Consider the following 17,675-nt stretch of genomic DNA (forward strand, 5'->3'; position numbering starts at 1 on the left):
AGACTCCATAAGGTTATAAACTGATTGGCCCATTAGGTCAGGCTTCTTGTTAACTCTTATAACTTATATTAACCCATTATTCTCATCTATGTTAGCCATAATGGCTCCATACCTTTCTCAGCTGGGCATGTTACATGCTGCCTCTTCGGTGGTCTGCGCAGGAGTGGCAAGGGAGGTTCTGCTTCCAGAATACTCCCAGTCTCTTTGCTCCACCCCTACTTCCTGTCTGGCTTTCCTGCCTATACTGCCTGCCTGGCCAATCAGCGTTTTATTAAAATATGATTGACAGAATACAGATAATTCTCCCATACCATTTCCCTCTTTTTTTTTAAACAAAAGAAAATACCCATAGTCCATTTGTTTGGAATGTGGGCGTAGTATTTCAGGCTACTTCCTGCTGGTTGGGGGCGCTGATGATCTTATGGGGACCTAAAGAAAATTTAGAGTTATAATCAAGTCCTGACTGGAGTATCCTGTGAGTCTTGATCATCTCAGGCAGCAGTCTTGAATCTGTTCTGGATGTAGAATTCAGACATCTGGGCCATCTGTTCCTGTTGGAGATTTCTCAGGTGGCCTCCCTTGATCAAAGCTGATTTTTCTTAACTCAGAATGAATCCATAGCCTCTCATTTTCTGTGGAAACACAAGCAAAATCTCTTCCCCAAAGTAACATACCTTTTGACTTCAGTTTTGAAGCCAAGGTATTTTCAAAATACCTATCTTGGATTAATTCTGCAGCATTTATAAGCAAATATCTTTTAGCAACTGTTGCTCCTTCCTCAGCATTCAAACAATTCAAAGAGAACATAATAGTATACAGAATCAAGATTCTCTGTGTATTTTCCATCTTTATGTGGCTTTACTTTAACCTCTATTTCTTATATTTTTACTTTTACTTTTTGAGACAGGTTCTCTTTATATCTTAGTCCTGGAATAACTCTGTAGATCAGGCTGTCCTTGAACTCACAAAGATCCTTCTGTCTCTGCCTCCCCAGTACTGGGCTCAAAGGTATTTGCTACCACACCTTGAACTCGCAGAGATCTGTCTCTGCCTCCCAGGCATTGGGATTAAAGGCGTGTACTACCACACCTTGAGGTCACAGAGGTCAATCTGCCTCTACCCCTTGAAGTCACAGAGGTCAATATGCCTCTGCCTCCCAGGCATTGGGATAAAAGGTGTGTACCACCACACCCTATTTCTCCCTTTCTTTCTTTTTTATTTTTTATGACTTTAACCTTTAGCCTGCATATATTTTTAACACACTGTAAACTCTTTAGAGGTTTTCTTCATCTTTGAACCTCTCCTTACTGTATCTCTCTCTTTTGCTGACCACATGAGCCTTTAAGGAGAGGACTAAAACTGTGGCTTTTACGGCTGGAATTAGCCCATTCCTTAGCTTTCCAGCCTCATGGCTGAGGTACCGGCTGCAGCCATTTTTATTGCCACAACTCTTTGGCATTTCAAGGTCCCTGCCAGCAAGCAAGCAGCAGCATTCCACTCACAGACCACACTCAGTTGGACTGCCTGCCTGAAAGAGTCAGAGTTTGCCCTGGCAGGACAGCCCAGAAAGTCAGCATTTTAAAACAGCACAGCTTTTTTCCTGCTACGACTGAAAACTGAAAAGCATGCATTCAACTTTTCATCAACACAGTTTAAGTGCTTCGTGGCAGGTGTGGGAGAATTATCTGTATTCTGTCAATCATATTTTAATAAAACGCTGATTGGCCAGGCAGGCAGTATAGGCAGGAAAGCCAGACAGGAAGTAGGGGTGGAGCAAAGAGACTGGGAGTATTCTGGAAGCAGAACCTCCCTTGCCACTCCTGCGCAGACCACCGAAGAGGCAGCATGTAACATGCCCAGCTGAGAAAGGTATGGAGCCATTATGGCTAACATAGATGAGAATAATGGGTTAATATAAGTTATAAGAGTTAACAAGAAGCCTGACCTAATGGGCCAATCAGTTTATAACCTTATGGAGTCTTGTGTGTGATTTTCTTTGTTGCTTGCCGGCTGTTGGGGTACTGGGAGGGACAGAAACCCCAACAAGCCAGCCCTCATGTTACAAAGGGGAAGGCAACAGACTTCATTATCATTATATAAGGGATAGACCAAGTATCCTACAGGCAACCACTCCTTGGAACCTCCTGTCAATCTCCTTGAAAGAACAGAAAGAGACTTGAATTCTCTGACCTTAGTTCTAGGTGGAGAGGCTCCACCTCTATAATCAAAATACTAATTAATTGATGGAGGAAGGTCATCTGTCTATTGTTACTTTCATTGGTTAATAAAGAGACTGCCTTGGCTTTTTTGATAGGTCAGCCCTTAGGTGGGTGGAGTAGACAGAGCAGAATGCTGGGAAGAAGATGAGGTGAGTTAGACACTATAGCTCTCCTCTCCAAGATGGACACAGGTTAAGATCCGTCCTGGTAAGCCACCACCTCGTGGTGCTACACAAATTATTAGAAATGGGTTAGATCAAGATGTACGAGTTAGCCAATAAGAGGCTACAGATAATGGGCCAGGCAGTATTTAAAAGAATACAATTTCCGTGTAATTATTTTGGGTAAAGCTAGCCGGGCGGGCGGAGGGAAACAGTTCACTGCTCCTTCTACAACTGGCACCCAATGTGGGACGCCACTCAGTAAAAGGAGCAGTGGGCTGTGTCCCGCCACCTGGCTCCTGGCTAGCTTTATCTGAAATAATTACATGGAAACTGTATTCGTTTAAACACTGCTTGGCCCATTATCTGTAGTCTCTTATTAGCTAACTCTTGCATATTGATCTAACCTATTTTTAATAATCTGTGTAGCACCACAAGGTGGTTGCTTACCAGGAGGATCTTAACCTGCAGCTGTCTCAGAGAGGAGAATCATGGTGACTCCTCATTGCCTTCTTCCTCCCAGCATTCTGTTCTGTCTACTCCACCTATCTAAGCTGGTGTCCTATCAAAAGCCAAGACAGTTTTTTTATTAACCAATGAAAGTAACAATAGACAGATGACCTTCCTCCATCAATTAATGACACCATAGGTCAGGATCTTTTATTTGTTGCCACACCTGCTGTCAACTACTTTGAGAGAGCAAAAATAAGCTTAAAATCTCTATCCTTTAGTCAAGGTGGAATGGACTCACATCTGTGGACCCTAACAATTATTTCCCCCCTTTTTTATTTAATAAAGCTTGTGCTTCTGCTTCAAGACTGACGACTGTGCCTGGCTTGGGCATCTTCCTCTACTTTCTAGACTTACCCATTGTCAGTACATACATTCCATTTTGTACATCCTGTCTTAGATTGCCTGGGTGGCGGGGGAGATCTTACTCATCATTGACTACTAGCATCTGTAAATAAAGTGTTAAGGGAGAGTGCATCTCTTGAGAGTACATCTCTAGGCTCTGTGAATGCATGCATCTTTTTGGTACCCAAGGCCATGGCAAACCTGGTCCAGACTCTCAAAGGCCATGGCTAAAGGCAATTCCCCATCAGATCTGTGTATCTTTGAGTCAATTTTAAGTCAAGAGAGTTCACCACCAACTGGGTAATGATATGCAAGCAAATGATGCTTGATGATACCAAGGTCTCCAAATAAAGGAGTGGAAGATGATCATAGGTGGGATTGATGTGGGATTCACCTCTGTATTCTGTGAATACCATTGGTTAATAAAGAAACTGATATGAGATTTTCCTTTGTATACTGTGATTACCATTGGTTAATAAAGGAACTGCTTTGGGACTATAGCAGAGCTATAGGGAAACAGAGCTAGGTGGGGAAAACTAAACTGAATGCTGGAGAAAAACAGGGTCTAAAAGAAGCTGCTGCCAGAGGCATACACACTGAACTTTGCTGGTAGGCCATGACCTCGTGTTGATACAAAGATTACTAGAAATGGGTTAAATTAATATGTAAGAGTTAGCCAATAAAAAGCTAGCACTGATGGACCAGTGATTTAATTAATACAGTTTCTGTGTGATTATTTTGGGGCTAAGCAGATAGAAACCAACAAGCAGCCTCCTCCAACAAGAACCTAGTTTGGCCTGATAGGGTAGATAGGCAGGGAAAACTAAACTGAATGCTGGGAGAAAGGAGGCAGAGTCAGAGAGAAGCCATGTAGCCCTGTTGGAGACAGATGTCAGAACTTTAGCTGGTAAGCCACAGTAGCGTGGTGATACACAGATTAATAGAGATGGATTTAATTAAGATATAAGTGTTAGCCAATAAGAAGCTAGAGATAATGAGCCAAGCAGTGATTTAATTAATATAGTTTCTGTGTGATTATTTCAGGGCTGAGAGGCCAGGAACCAACAAGTGGCCTACTTACTACAGTGGGATTGCCTTTTTAAATTGGTCTAGGATATCTTTAACAGTTTTTAGCTGCAATCAAATCCAAATTGGTTCTTTTCAACATCTAAGGACGCAGTGGCAATGTCAAAATTCTCTCAGACATGCTCTAACCTTTTTCAAATTAGTAACATCTTCATAATGAACTAAAGCAGTTACAAACATTAAGAGGTCAATATCATAATTCTAGCATAGAAATTAACAATAATCACACAATTTGCCAAATCACAATTCTCTTAAATCCATTTTAATCAAAAGACCAGAAAAGGTTTCTGTGATGAGTGAGCTATGAGTCTTTTTTCTCTCCTATAGCCTATTTGCATTGCTGCTTCTAAGTTTCAAAGAAAAGTCTGAACTGTCCCAGTCTCTGAATAACAAAATAAAACAACAACAAAAGCAAAACTTTTAGGCTATTCCTCCTCATATCTGAAGAGGGACTTCAGTTACCCTTAGTCTCCATAAAGAATCTCTTTTCCCCAGAGGTGGAAATTGAGGACTCAGTTTTCAGGTCCTTTATTTCAATAGCATATTGCATACCATGCTGGCAGAATGAATTGTGTCCCAAGATATAGTTTGAATAAACTGCCAACATTAGGACTCCCTGAGTTCTGCAAGTTTGTGCAGAAACTTCCCACCAAGAAACTGGAAATCACCTGTCGTCACCACGATCATTCTTCTCTTCTTGTATTGAAAAATGATGGCAAAAGAAAGCCAGAAACACAGCTTCTCACCCTGACTCTTCCATGAGGGCACCAATGGCTACGTCACCATCAGGACTGGCACTCTTGTGAAAAAAGCACATGTCCTCAAGCCTATATTAAAACAGGATCAGGTCCTTTCCAACATAGACTGAGGGTATAATTTCCCTATTATTTTTATCTTATTTTGTTTACCAGCTTCCATGAACTGCCCAGGGGAAATAGAATTATGATTTCCCCTTAATAAATGCACCATGGGACTAAAGATCCCCTGTAAACAGCAATAAATAGGGCTATTTCAGTTGGATATCTCACACAAAACTTCTGGAAATCATTTAAAGTTTGTAAGCTCCTTTTTAAATCTAAACTGCAAGTCTCACCAGCTGACAGGTAGTATTTGCATTCTTGCAGTCATCTGGCTCGGAATCTATTTGCGTTTTCACAGATGCTTGGTTACCTGAGGTTCGGCTGCCATCTGTCTGCTAGGCTAGGACGGCTAGCTGTGTTCTCTGCTACCAGACCATCCCACCTGGCACCTGGGACCAGAAGGCACTGGTCTCTCCTTATCTTTTGTGCCTGGAGAGGGCACAGGCCGTGCTTTCTATGTTCAGTGGTCCCGTTTGGGATCAGCTTTAGAGGGAGATGGCAAATTTAGTTGTAGTACAGGCTCCCGGGTGCCCGCCATCTCAGCGGCCCTCAGACTGATGTACCCACAAACTTAGGTGGGTATAGTTTTGCTTGTACTCTACCCCTATAGGCTTGTTGGGCTTGTGGACCACGCTGCCTCTAGCCATTCCCTATTGACAAGCTCCAGGAGCCAGCTGCGGGAGTTCAAGCACTCCAAACTTTTCTGCCTCTTGCCTCTCCTGTCTCTGCAGCATGGCACAGTTCAGACTGAGCAGGCTACAGCCCACACGCACAGGCAGCCACTATCTTGGTGGCCATGGCCCGCAGCTGTTGCTGGGCCATACATCCTGTACTCTCTTCACTATTCCACATGACTAGCAAACAGCAGCTGCTGTGACTCCTTGGCCACAGCATCCACAGGTCGACTTGACCAGATCACGGAGAGGCCGCACTTTGATCTCTCCAGGTCCCAGAATCATCTGGAGGTGGAGGCAGATATGCCAGCAATGTGGAGGAAGGAACAGAATATGTATACTATTGTTGTCTGAGATTTTCTGTCAGCTGGTTTCCAACAGTCATTAAGTCCCAAAGAAATCACACAGAGGTCTACATTACTTATAAACTGATTGGCCCATTATCTCAGGCTTCTTATTAACTCTTACAACTTAGCTCATTATTCTTGTCTATATTAGCCACATGGCTCAGTACCTTATTCAGCAAGGCAGTCACATCTTGCTTCTTCTGTGATTGGGCCAGGACTGTGTCCTCTTCCCAGAATTCTCCTGTTCTCATTGACCCGTCTCTTCTTCCCCTCTGGTTGTCCCACCTATGCTTCCTTCCTATTCTAACCAATCAGTGTTTTTTTTTTAAATATAATTGACAGAATACAGACCATTGTCCGACAACCACATTGTCTGTAAATTCCAACCATCTCTGCATTTGTTTCTGCTCCACCACATATCCTCTGACAATCAAAATATACACAAGCAAATGTACAGACAGTTGTCTGCTCTTTTCTGGTCCTATATTTACAATTATATTAAATTTTACTCCAATATTTTATCCCCTGTTTTTCTACCTTGACTATCTGTTATTGTATATTTCTAAGTTCTCAATTCTCACCTCTGCCCCTGTATTGTAATATTCACCATACCTTTTCTCCTGTACAGCTAGCCATATGTCTGTGCACTATCTGTGTCTGTCCTACTTTGAGGGGTACCTTTTGGGGCCCCACAATAGATCCTATCTTTTGTAGGATACACGTTCAGGTGGCATCTGTCAGGCTTCGTCCTTGACTGAGTTCTCAGGTTTCAGGGTAGGAGTGCAAGGATTAGAAATACTAAGAAAAAGGAACAGAGATACGAGAGAAATAGAAGACAAAAATACAGAACAGCACCAGGAGGGAAGTTCAGTAAATATAGACTTTGTCCGAGATTATTTTTCACATGCTTATATACTTCACTCTATAAAGGGAGGGGGAGGCAACAGATTTCATTAACATGATATAAGAAATTGATCAAGTATCCTGCAGGCAACCACTCTCTGGAACCTCCTGCCGGTCTCTTTGAAGAAGCAAAAGTAGAATTGAACTCTCTGACTGTTGGTCAAGGTGGAAAGGATCCACTTCCATAATCAAAATACTAATTAATCACATCATTTCTTATTTGTAGCCACACCTGTTATCAAAAATTTTGAGAGAGCAAGAATATGCTCAGATTCTTTGACCTTTAGTCAAGGTGGAATGGACTCGCATCTGTGGGCCCTGGCAGGCAGTCAAGTTTTCTTTCTGTTGCGATATCCAGGTGAGTTTTAGTAGAAGACTTATTTAGAATTTCTGTAACATGTTTTCCTTCAGTTCAACCACAATGGAAATATTTTATGGTCATTCTGACCTTATTATGTGGCCCTGCATAGTAGGAAAGTCCAGCATAGTGAAAATAGAAAAAGCTAAAAAGATAAATCATTCCCATCCAGTGCTACTCTGGGATGGAAGGAAAGTTTTAAACCTAAAATCAGCAGCAACATAATTTTGTAGAATGCAATGAGTTAAACCCAGCATTGTATTCTCAATTTGGAGATGTCCTATCTGCAGATGATGGAGTCCTATTTGTGAAGAAGAAGTTTCACGAGCTTCATTCAAGACTTAAGTCCCAAGATTACACCTCACTTACTTAAGCTATGGTGAGGTTAAGGAGGAATATTGGCAGTAATGGATGAAAAAATATAAACATTTCTCAAGCAGATAACTCTGTCACTTTACAGTTCAAACTTATTTAAAGATTTTAAATAAGATTTTAAAGAGATAATTATTTAATTTCATTGAAAATCAATAAGATAGGCCATTTGGGGCAAAGGGACAATTTAGAAATATATAAGCAAGCATTAAACATTCATAATACAAAATAGAAAATATACAATACATTGTCTCTCTAGTACTCCTCTGAAGATGTTGAGAACCAAAAGAGTCTGCATTGGAAGGAAAACTGTAGACTGGTGTGACTCATTTTTAAGGAGGGGAAGTGAGCTGACATAAACTGCTGAGGCTTGCACAGTGAGAGCGGGGCAAACGCATATCTAATACCTGAAGTCTGTATCTCTCTATCTCTTGCCATTCTGTTGTGGTCCACTGAATAGTGACTGGCTGTGAGTGCTCAGAGCATGTCAGACACTCAAAGCAAAACTTCCCAGGCCAGAATATTAGGGAAGAAGAAAGCTAGCATTTTTAAAATATTTATGTTTTCAATAATTTCATACATGAACACTGTATTTTCATCATTTCCATTCCAACCTCTCCTCATCCAACTCCTCCCTTGTCCCTTCACTCCCTCTGAAATTCACAATCTTTTATTCCTCATTTGTTTTGTGTGTGTGTGTGTGTGTGTACCTATAGATGATAATAAAAATATATGGTTATGTCTGTTATAACAACTCTGTTTTAAAATATATTCTATATTGTGATTAAAATGTGAGGTTAAAAAGATCTATTTCAGATTAACAAAAGCTAATTTAGAGATTTGCTTCTTTGTCTTTCACAAGTATAAATTGACCTGCTAATTTAAAACCAGTTAAAATCAAGTTGGAGAATGCTGGTTAAAACCTCTCTCCACAACATCTCTGTTGGGGTCCAGCTATCCAGAAAGATTCTGTGCCAGTGTCATTATATTCATGCTAAGTACTGATGTAATTAATTACATGTTTTCAGAATTAAGCTTAAAACAAGTAACTAAAACAAAAATTTGTCTATTCAGAGACTTCCAGGAAACTCTCAAATACTTCAGAGATCTACAAAATATGGTATTTAAAATATTGATCTAAAAAAGCCAACAACTGTTTGTAGCTCTTCAATTAAGTGTGGGGCCCAGTGCGCTATCCTCCATCAATATTGGCATGTTGACCTATGTCATTGTATGGGCCTTGTTAAGGTCATCACCATCTTGAAATTTCATGAGTGTGGCCTCCCTGTCATGTCTAGAACACACCAACCTGCAGCACATGTCATGGTACTCTGGCTTTTATAATATTTCTGCCTCCTCTTCTAAAACATTCCGTGAAATGTCATTGAGTGTAGAGGTTCTGCCATATCAACTAGGCGTGGGCAGACCATAGCCGGTTGTTCTCAGTATTTTGATCTATTGTTAATTTGGTTTTGGTCTCTGTCTGCTCTAAAACAAAGCTTCTTTGAAGAGGACTGAGAATAACACTTACCTGTGAATATAAAGATAGGTATTTAGAATGCAGCTTGAAATTATACTAGTTTAAGAAAATGACAGTAGGATTTTAAATGAAGGTTTTTGTTACTTCTATTTTCTCTAAAAATAGTGCATTGACTATATTATAGCTGTTCTAAACTCTTTGAAGATTTGTGAGGATTTTAAATTTATTCACTTATATGTAATATATGCATACAAGTGTGGATTGGTGTCCATGCCAGTGGAGGCCAGAGGGAAATGTTGAGTGTACTGGTCTACCACTTTCTGCCGTATACCATTTGAGGCACATTTCCCATTTTACTGGGAATTTGCACTCAGTTCTGCAAGCTGGTATCACAAGCACTCTTACCTACTGAATCATCTCCCTAGCCCTGTTGTTTCTTTCTACAAGATTCAGTCTAAGGATTTCATCTTGACATGTATATTTGTTGCTTGGTTGTAATTTTTAAAGCATTTTACAATTATAGCACAATCAGTGCCCTATAAATTTTAAGTGCTAGCTTCTAAAACTTTTAGAGTTCATATATCTCAGTTCACTAGAGTATGAGGTATTTAAGTTTTATGTTTTTTCATTTTTAAAAATCATTTTGTTTTATATTTGAGATAAATGACTAATTCCCAACACAGCAAGAATTTTTCCTCGTGATAGTTTAGGTTATTTATATGCATTCTTCAATCCTGATCTTTTTTCTTCAATTTCTATTTAAAACAAACATGGCTTTAGTCACATTGTTTTCTCATCTCAAATGCTCAGTAATAACTTTTTATTAATTAATTAATTCATTTTTTAAAAAAAACTATCTTTTCTCATTTTACATACCAATCCCAGTTCCTACTCCCTTCTCTCCTCCCCCTCCCTCCAACTTACAGTCCCCCATTCCACTCCTCAAACAGGATAAGGATTTCCAAAGGAAGTCACCAAAGTCTAGCACATTGCTTTGAGGCAGGATCAAGGCCTTTCCCACTATATCTGGGCTGAGAAAGGTATCCCTCCAAAGAGAATGGGTTTCAACAATTCAGTACAAGCAGTAGGAATAAATCATGATTTCACTGTCAGTCTTCCCTAGCCCTACAACTGTCATCCACATTCAGAGGGCCTAGTTTGGTCCAATGCTGGTTCCCCTGTTCTCAGGCCAGAGTTGGGTTCCCATTAACTCAGGTAAGCTGTTTCAGTGGGTATCCCCATCATGATCTTGACCCCTTTGCTCATATTGTCGCTGTACCTTCTCTTCTATTGGACTTTGGAAGCTCAGTCCAGTGCTTAGCTGTGGACCTTTGTATCTGCTTCTTTTAGTTGCTGGATGAAGGCTTTATGATGACGTTTAAGATAGTCATCAATCTGACTACAGGAGAAGGCTAATTCAGGCACCCTTTCCACAATTGCTTAAGCTCTGAGCTGGGATCATCCTTGTGTAGATTCCTGGGAATTTCTCTAGTGTCAAGTTTCTTTCTAGCTCCATAATGGCTCCCTCAATTAATATATCTCTTTCCTTCTCTGTCCTTCCCCCATCTTGACCACTCTGTTAACTCAAGTTTTCCTCCTCCCTCCTCTTCTCCCTTTTTCTTCCCCATCTTCTATCACTTCTGCCCACACTTGTGCCCACTTCCACAGTCCCAATTTACTCAGGAGTTCTTGTCTATTTCCTCTTTCCAGGGGGATCCATGTATGTTTCTATTAGAATTCTCCTTGTTACCTAGCCTCTCTGGGGTTATGGACTCTAGGCTTGTTATTCTTTGCTTAACCTCTAATATTCACTTAAGAATATAGCATTCTCATCATTCTGGATCTGGGTTACCTCACCCAGGATGATTTTTCTAGTTCTGTCCATTTGCATGAAAATTTCAGAATGCCATTATTTTTTACTGCTGAGTAATATTCCATTTTGTAAATGTACCACATTTTCTTTATCCATTCTATAGTTGACTATCATCTAGGTTGTTTCAAGATTACACACTTTATCAAAACTGCTGATTTATAACTTTAAAATTTATTTTAAGTTTCCCCTCCCTCATCTCTTCCTGTTCCCTCTCCCCACCTACCTTCTACTCCTCCCCCATCCACTCCTTCTCCATCTCTATTTATAAGGGCTAAGGCCTCTTATGGGAGTCAAGGAAGCATGGCATATCACCTTGAGGCAGGACCAAGCTCCTTCTCCTTGTATCAAGACTGGGTGAGGCATCTCACCACAGGGAATTGGTTCCAAAGACCCAGATCATATACCAGGAACATATCTTGGTCCCACTCCTAGGGGCTCCACAAACAGACCAAACTACACAACTGTCGCCTAGATGCAGATGGCCTAGGTCAGTCCATGACAGCTCCCTGGCTGTTGGTGCAGAGTCTGAGTTCCCACAAGCTCTGGACAGATGACCACAGACAGCTCAAGAGTACTTCTTATGTCAAGATTTCTCTGCACTTTCCCCATGGTCTCAAAAACCATTGTAAAATCTTGATTTTTAATATTTATAAATATATATCATCTTCTTTGAATTACCAATAAGTTTTATTATTTTAATGAGAGGACATTGCTTTCTCATCTGCACATTTTATCATGTCATAAATAGTTGTGGATTGTCTGCATAGAGTAAGACATGGATGAGGTATTGAGGAAGTTTGGTATTCACTCTTCATCAGTATAGCCAATCCTCTTATTGCCTTACCGACCTTTAGGAGTTTTAACCAGTGAGTTGAAACCTCTGTGATTACCTTAGAACTTCAGAATGTCCTTTCCTAAGTTAACATTGATATTTTTTCTCCTTCGGTTTAGATCTTTTCCAAATCTTTTCTTCTTCCACCTTCTTCTTATTTTGTCTTTGATATTGGATATTTTGAGTGAATATTAAGTCTTCCTTCAGTCCAATGTCTGGGCAAGGTCATGAGTCTATAAGATAGGTAAGGATATTAATGTAATTTTCTATCTCTTCCATTTCTTCACATCCTATTCACATTAGCAATCCATTAAATTCAGATGAAGCAATAGTTATTATCACTTTTCTTTCTGGTCCATGATGAGACAAGTAGCCATCCTAAGTTAAGAAATCAACACTATAAGGAAGTATCAAGAAACAATGGTTGAAATTATTCCTTTTAGGATTTAGAGCAGTGATATGATTTATGATATATGATCAAAGATATTTTTATTTTAAAGTAATTTTGTTGGAGGAAGGCCCACTTGTTGGTGCCCAGCTAGCTCAATCAGTAGAGCATGGAACTCTTAATCTCAGGGCCAAGGGTTAAAGCCCCACGTTCAGTGCTAATTTATCGGAAGAAGGGCTGCTTGTCTGTTCCTGGTTTCTCAGTATTGAAATAAAAACACAGAAACTATATTAATTAAAACACTACTTGGCCCATTAACTCTAGCTTCTTATTGGCTGGCTCTTATATATTAATTTAACACATCTCCATTACTCTGTGTATTTCCACATGGCCGTGGCTTACCAGCTAAAGTTCTGGTGTCTGTCTCTGGCAGGAATACATGATCTCTCTCTGACTCTGCATGCTTTCTCCCAGCATTCAGTTTAGTTTTCTCCACATCCCTAAATTCTGCCCTATCAACAGGCCAAGGCAATTTCTTTATTAACCAATGGTATTCGCAGCATATAGAGGGGAATCCCACATCAGAATTTTGTTTATTTAATTTTATTGTTTGCGTTTGAGCATGAGCTTGCCACAGAGAACATGCGGAGGTTAGAAAACAGCTTGTAGGGGCCAATTTTCTTCTTCTATTATGTGGGTGCTGGTTACTAAATTCAGGCCATTGGGCTAGGTAGCAAGTGCATTTTCTTGCTGAGCCATCTTACTAGATCCATACTGATTTGAGCTGCATGTTATAAACAATATGAACAGTAAATTCTTGGAAAGATTGAAACAGGGTGCATGAATATAATATAAAAGAGGTAAAGGGAGACTAGGGACAAAGACTGAAATCTTAGAGGGCATTTAATCTGTTCTGAAGTCATTGAGGGTTGATCAGCAGATGCAAACAGAGCCTCACTCAGTTAAATAAAAGTTATGTTTAGAATAGAACAGCATTTGACTTACACATATGCATATTTAAAATTTTGAAGCATTGTAAACATATTTACAAATATATTTGTATGGCATGACCCCAGCCATAGAGACTGAGAGAGGCTGACTCTGCAAACCCCATTTCAAGTTCTCATTCCTGGATTTTTTTCCTTCTTTGAGTTGGAGTTGTTTTCATTTCAGTCAAAGGATTTAAAAGAGTAGTGGGCAAGTCTCCAATTTTCCCCACAAGATGCCGACTATCCCATTGCCATTAATTGCAATATGCTTTCTGTATTTCTTTCTCAAAAGAAGTGTTGGGTTAAGAAATGTATAGGTTCACCCATCAAAGACAGGGCTCTGGCTACCACTTGGCTTGCACAGAGTATTTTTGGAAAGAAATTCTGGAAGGAAGAATGGAAAAAGACAATCTAACTGTAAGAGCCACCATGGCAAAGTAAGCCACAGGCAAGATTGATTTCAAAATCCCATCTCAGGTCTATAAACTTTGAAAAATATTGATTGTTTTTTTTCTAGTAGTACATTAACCACTCCTAAGGCATCATAATGTGCTGTGTGTGTGTGTGTGTGTGTGTGCACATGCATGTATGTATGTCCATGCATCTGTGCCTTACAGTCTATATGAAGGTTAGAAGACAACTTGTAGGAAGTGGTATTCCCTTCCCGTTGTGGATCTAGGGGTAGAACAAATGTAGGTAAACGGGCTTGCTGTCAGTTGCCTTTATCAGCTGAGTCATCTTGCTAGCTCAAGATAACAGAATGTAACACACTCTTTTTCATTAACTATTTTAGTATTACATGATGAAAACTGTGAAATAGTACCTACCTACTGCATTATCTTGTAGAGTCTAAAATCATGACTTCAATGTTGGGGTCCCTGCTACAGTACTTTTCCTTAATGCACGAGGCCCTAGGCTCTGTGCTCAGTTCTAGCAAAATTATGGCAAAAAAGCCAATATGCCCCCCCCAAAAAAAACAAACAAGCAAGTAAACCAAAACCATAACATCCTAAAAGATAAAATTAAAATAATGCCTTGACTAGAACTGAAACAATCTTATAGCAGCACGGTGATATGGATCTGACTATTCGAACAGTCACCGCTTTGGTTTTTTTTTTATAAATATATGATAAATGTAAATTCTGTCAGCTTCCTGATGACATATTCTGTTTAAAATATGTTTATATTTAACATAAATATAAACTCTCTGTGTGGTTGGTACTTACTGCAGATGAACTCGCACGAATCTGTACCGCCTATTCATTTCATTGTTATAAAGTTGAGGTAGACTTATAGCAGCCGGGTATGTAGAGTTGGCAGAGTACTTGGCTGGCATATCGCAGGTTAAAGGCTCAGCTCTAGCTAAATTGGATTCGGAAACACACTTGTGATCCCAGTACTGAAGAAGTTGAAGTAGGAGGATCAGAAGGTCATTGCAAAATCTGTGAGTTTACAGCCAGTCTAGTCTACTTGAGACCTGTCTTGGGAAAACAAAGCAAAACACATACAGACACACACAGATATATTCCAACAAACATCAGACATAATCTCAAAAGCTTTCATTTATACAGAAATGTCATTTCACCTTTATCACCATCATGCTTTCATTCATGTCTAAAATGTCAAATGCGTAATCATTATAAATACACATTTATGGGGAAACATAGAGAAAACTCAGGTCATCCATTCCATTGAGTCCTACCCAGCATGGCTTCTTTTTTCTTTTCCCACCCAGGCCAATTTGTACTGTCCAAATATTCTTGGATGTGTGACCTCGGATGGTTGACAATCTTAGAGAACACTGACCTTTCCTTACCCAGCTGCTATGGATAACCAACGGCTTTTTGTGTAGCAGAGGGATTGAGAGGACACAGGCTCACTGGAGCTTGTGGTTCTGGCAGGCCTTGCTCTTCTCCCCAATTTTCTCTCCCTTGCTAAAAACTGTTAAGATTACATTCTTAACTCTAGTCCCTTATTTGGCCAGTTCTTCCTCCTGAGGCTGACTACCAAGTTTCAGCTATCAAATTATTGAAGTTCAGCAACCAAAAACCGCCTTTAGCTAAACTAGTAAACCTGTTCAATGAAAAGTAAAAACCTCATCCTAATGGAGGGTTCCCCACTTTACTTTTATTATGTCTGTATAGGCCATGTCTGTCTCCTCTCTATCCAGAGGTGGTCCTTTGTCTTCCCACCCAGGACAGACTCTTTCCTTTCCCCTTTCCTTTGTTTTCTTGTTCCCTTTCTTTTCTTCCTTGTCCCCCTGCTGTTGCATTCGATTCCCTACCCTCTGTCCCTCTGTGGAAAATAAATCTCCTTTGGGCTGTGATCTTGGTCTTGGGGGTCCTGAATCGATACTTTTCCTCTTTCCATTCTCAGATTGCTCTGGTTTAGGGATGCAAGGGCCTTGCACATCGCACAACAAATTCTGTGAGCCTGCATAAGCAGCTGCTCCGCTGTGTCCAGAAGACAGTGTTTCCTTGTAGTCATCCACCACCTGTGACTCCTCTCATGCTCTTTCTACTCCTTCTTCTGCCATGACCCTGAGCCTTTGCTGGTACAGTATACGCATTGCCTTTCCTGCTGGAAAGTCGACAGTCTCTTATTCTCTTCCCCTTGGCTAATTGTGTGTCGCTGTGTTGATCATCACCTACTGCACATGACGATATCACCCTGCGCACTCCTGAGCTCAAAGGATGTTTCTGGTTTTGAGATGATGACTCTAAAGATATACTGTTTGATTAAGTTATTAATCTTATTTTTCTTCTATACACCTTATCCTACAAGGGGTATCTGATCTAGTCAAACCTTAACCCACATTTAATTTAACTTGTTTAAATTGTTTTCAGAGTAATAACAAATAACATGAGAAAAATATGTACTACAGTGACAGACATGGAAGCAAAGCCTAGATTTTTCGTTCAATGACTATATAAACTCTCTGACCCCAAGTTTTCTTGTGCGTGATTGAAAATGACATTACTTGGCACTTCTCAAACATTTAATGGGATAGATAGTTTTTTAGTTAACAATTTTTACACAGGTTTTCAAAATGTTTATTTATAATAATTTGCCAATTGGGTGGAATCCCTTGTTCTCTGCAGTGTAGCCTATCATAGCCCTACTGATCAAAGGCTTACAAATGAGTTGAGCCATGACCTTATTAAGAAGTTTGCCTGTGTGTGTGTGTGTGTGTGTGTGTGTGTGTGTGTGTGCACGTGTGTGCTTCTTCCTGAGAGCTGTGGAGAAATTTGCTTGTATAATAGTAACACTCACCACTGCTAGGATTCTCCATCCTCCTGTTCCCCAGAAAACACAAACCAAACTGTTGCTACTGCTAACAGTTTATAGAGGAAGGAAAAAAGCACAGAACTTTCCAAGAGACATTTTCTTCCTAGTGGGATTGTTTTTTATTATTTTCAAAAGGAATCAAAAGTTCTGAAGTATCTTGGTAAAAATTTTTGTATAGGAATATTTAACCCATTTATTGGGTGAATAGTTTTGACCTTTGTTCAGGCCTAATGAAAAAGTATGTTTATTGTTCCCATGCTATGAAGAAGAAAAACTGAAGAGAGATTTTTTTTTTCACTTAAACTGACAAGGCAAATGAGAAAAAATTGTAAAGAAGAGCTAAGCTTATCTAAGGTTATTTGATTTGGAATTTGTATAGCAATAAATAATCTACAAGGTTCTTGATGGACAAAATGATTTAAATCTGTTTAATAAATTTGTCTTAAATCATCACAAAGAAGAATCAATTTATTGTCTTCCTGATTAATAATAATAAAGTATTTGGCATCAAATCTCCCTGTTATTAAACACAATTGATGTGTCTGTAAATAATATAAATAGGAATGAACTACTTCTGGCATTATCTTACTAATTTGAGTCCCACTATGATTTTCATATAGCCAAGCATATAACTGTCTAGAGTAACTCATTTGAATCTATAATACAGTTCATGAGAATCTTAGGATTGATGCACCCTAGAAAATCCCCACACTGAAACGTTACATTTGGAGACTATTAGAAACAGCCTGATCGTAGTCAGACTGTCTGGGATTCTTTTACATGGCTCTTTTCCTTGCACGCCGATCAGGTGATTTCAGCAGAGGAGAGGAAATAGTCTTGGAAAAATATGTTTCCACATTTAAAACAAATCATTTCACCTGGCTGATTGGCAAAAGAATATTCTCACTTCAGCTTTGTTAGAGAATAACTAACAAATAGAATATATCCATATGTGTGTGTATGTGCCTATATGTGTCTGTGTGTGCACAA

The sequence above is a fragment of the Myodes glareolus genome, chromosome 9 (genome assembly GCF_982192425.1).
Source record: "Myodes glareolus chromosome 9, mMyoGla1.1, whole genome shotgun sequence".
In the NCBI taxonomy this organism is placed as follows: domain Eukaryota; kingdom Metazoa; phylum Chordata; class Mammalia; order Rodentia; family Cricetidae; genus Myodes; species Myodes glareolus.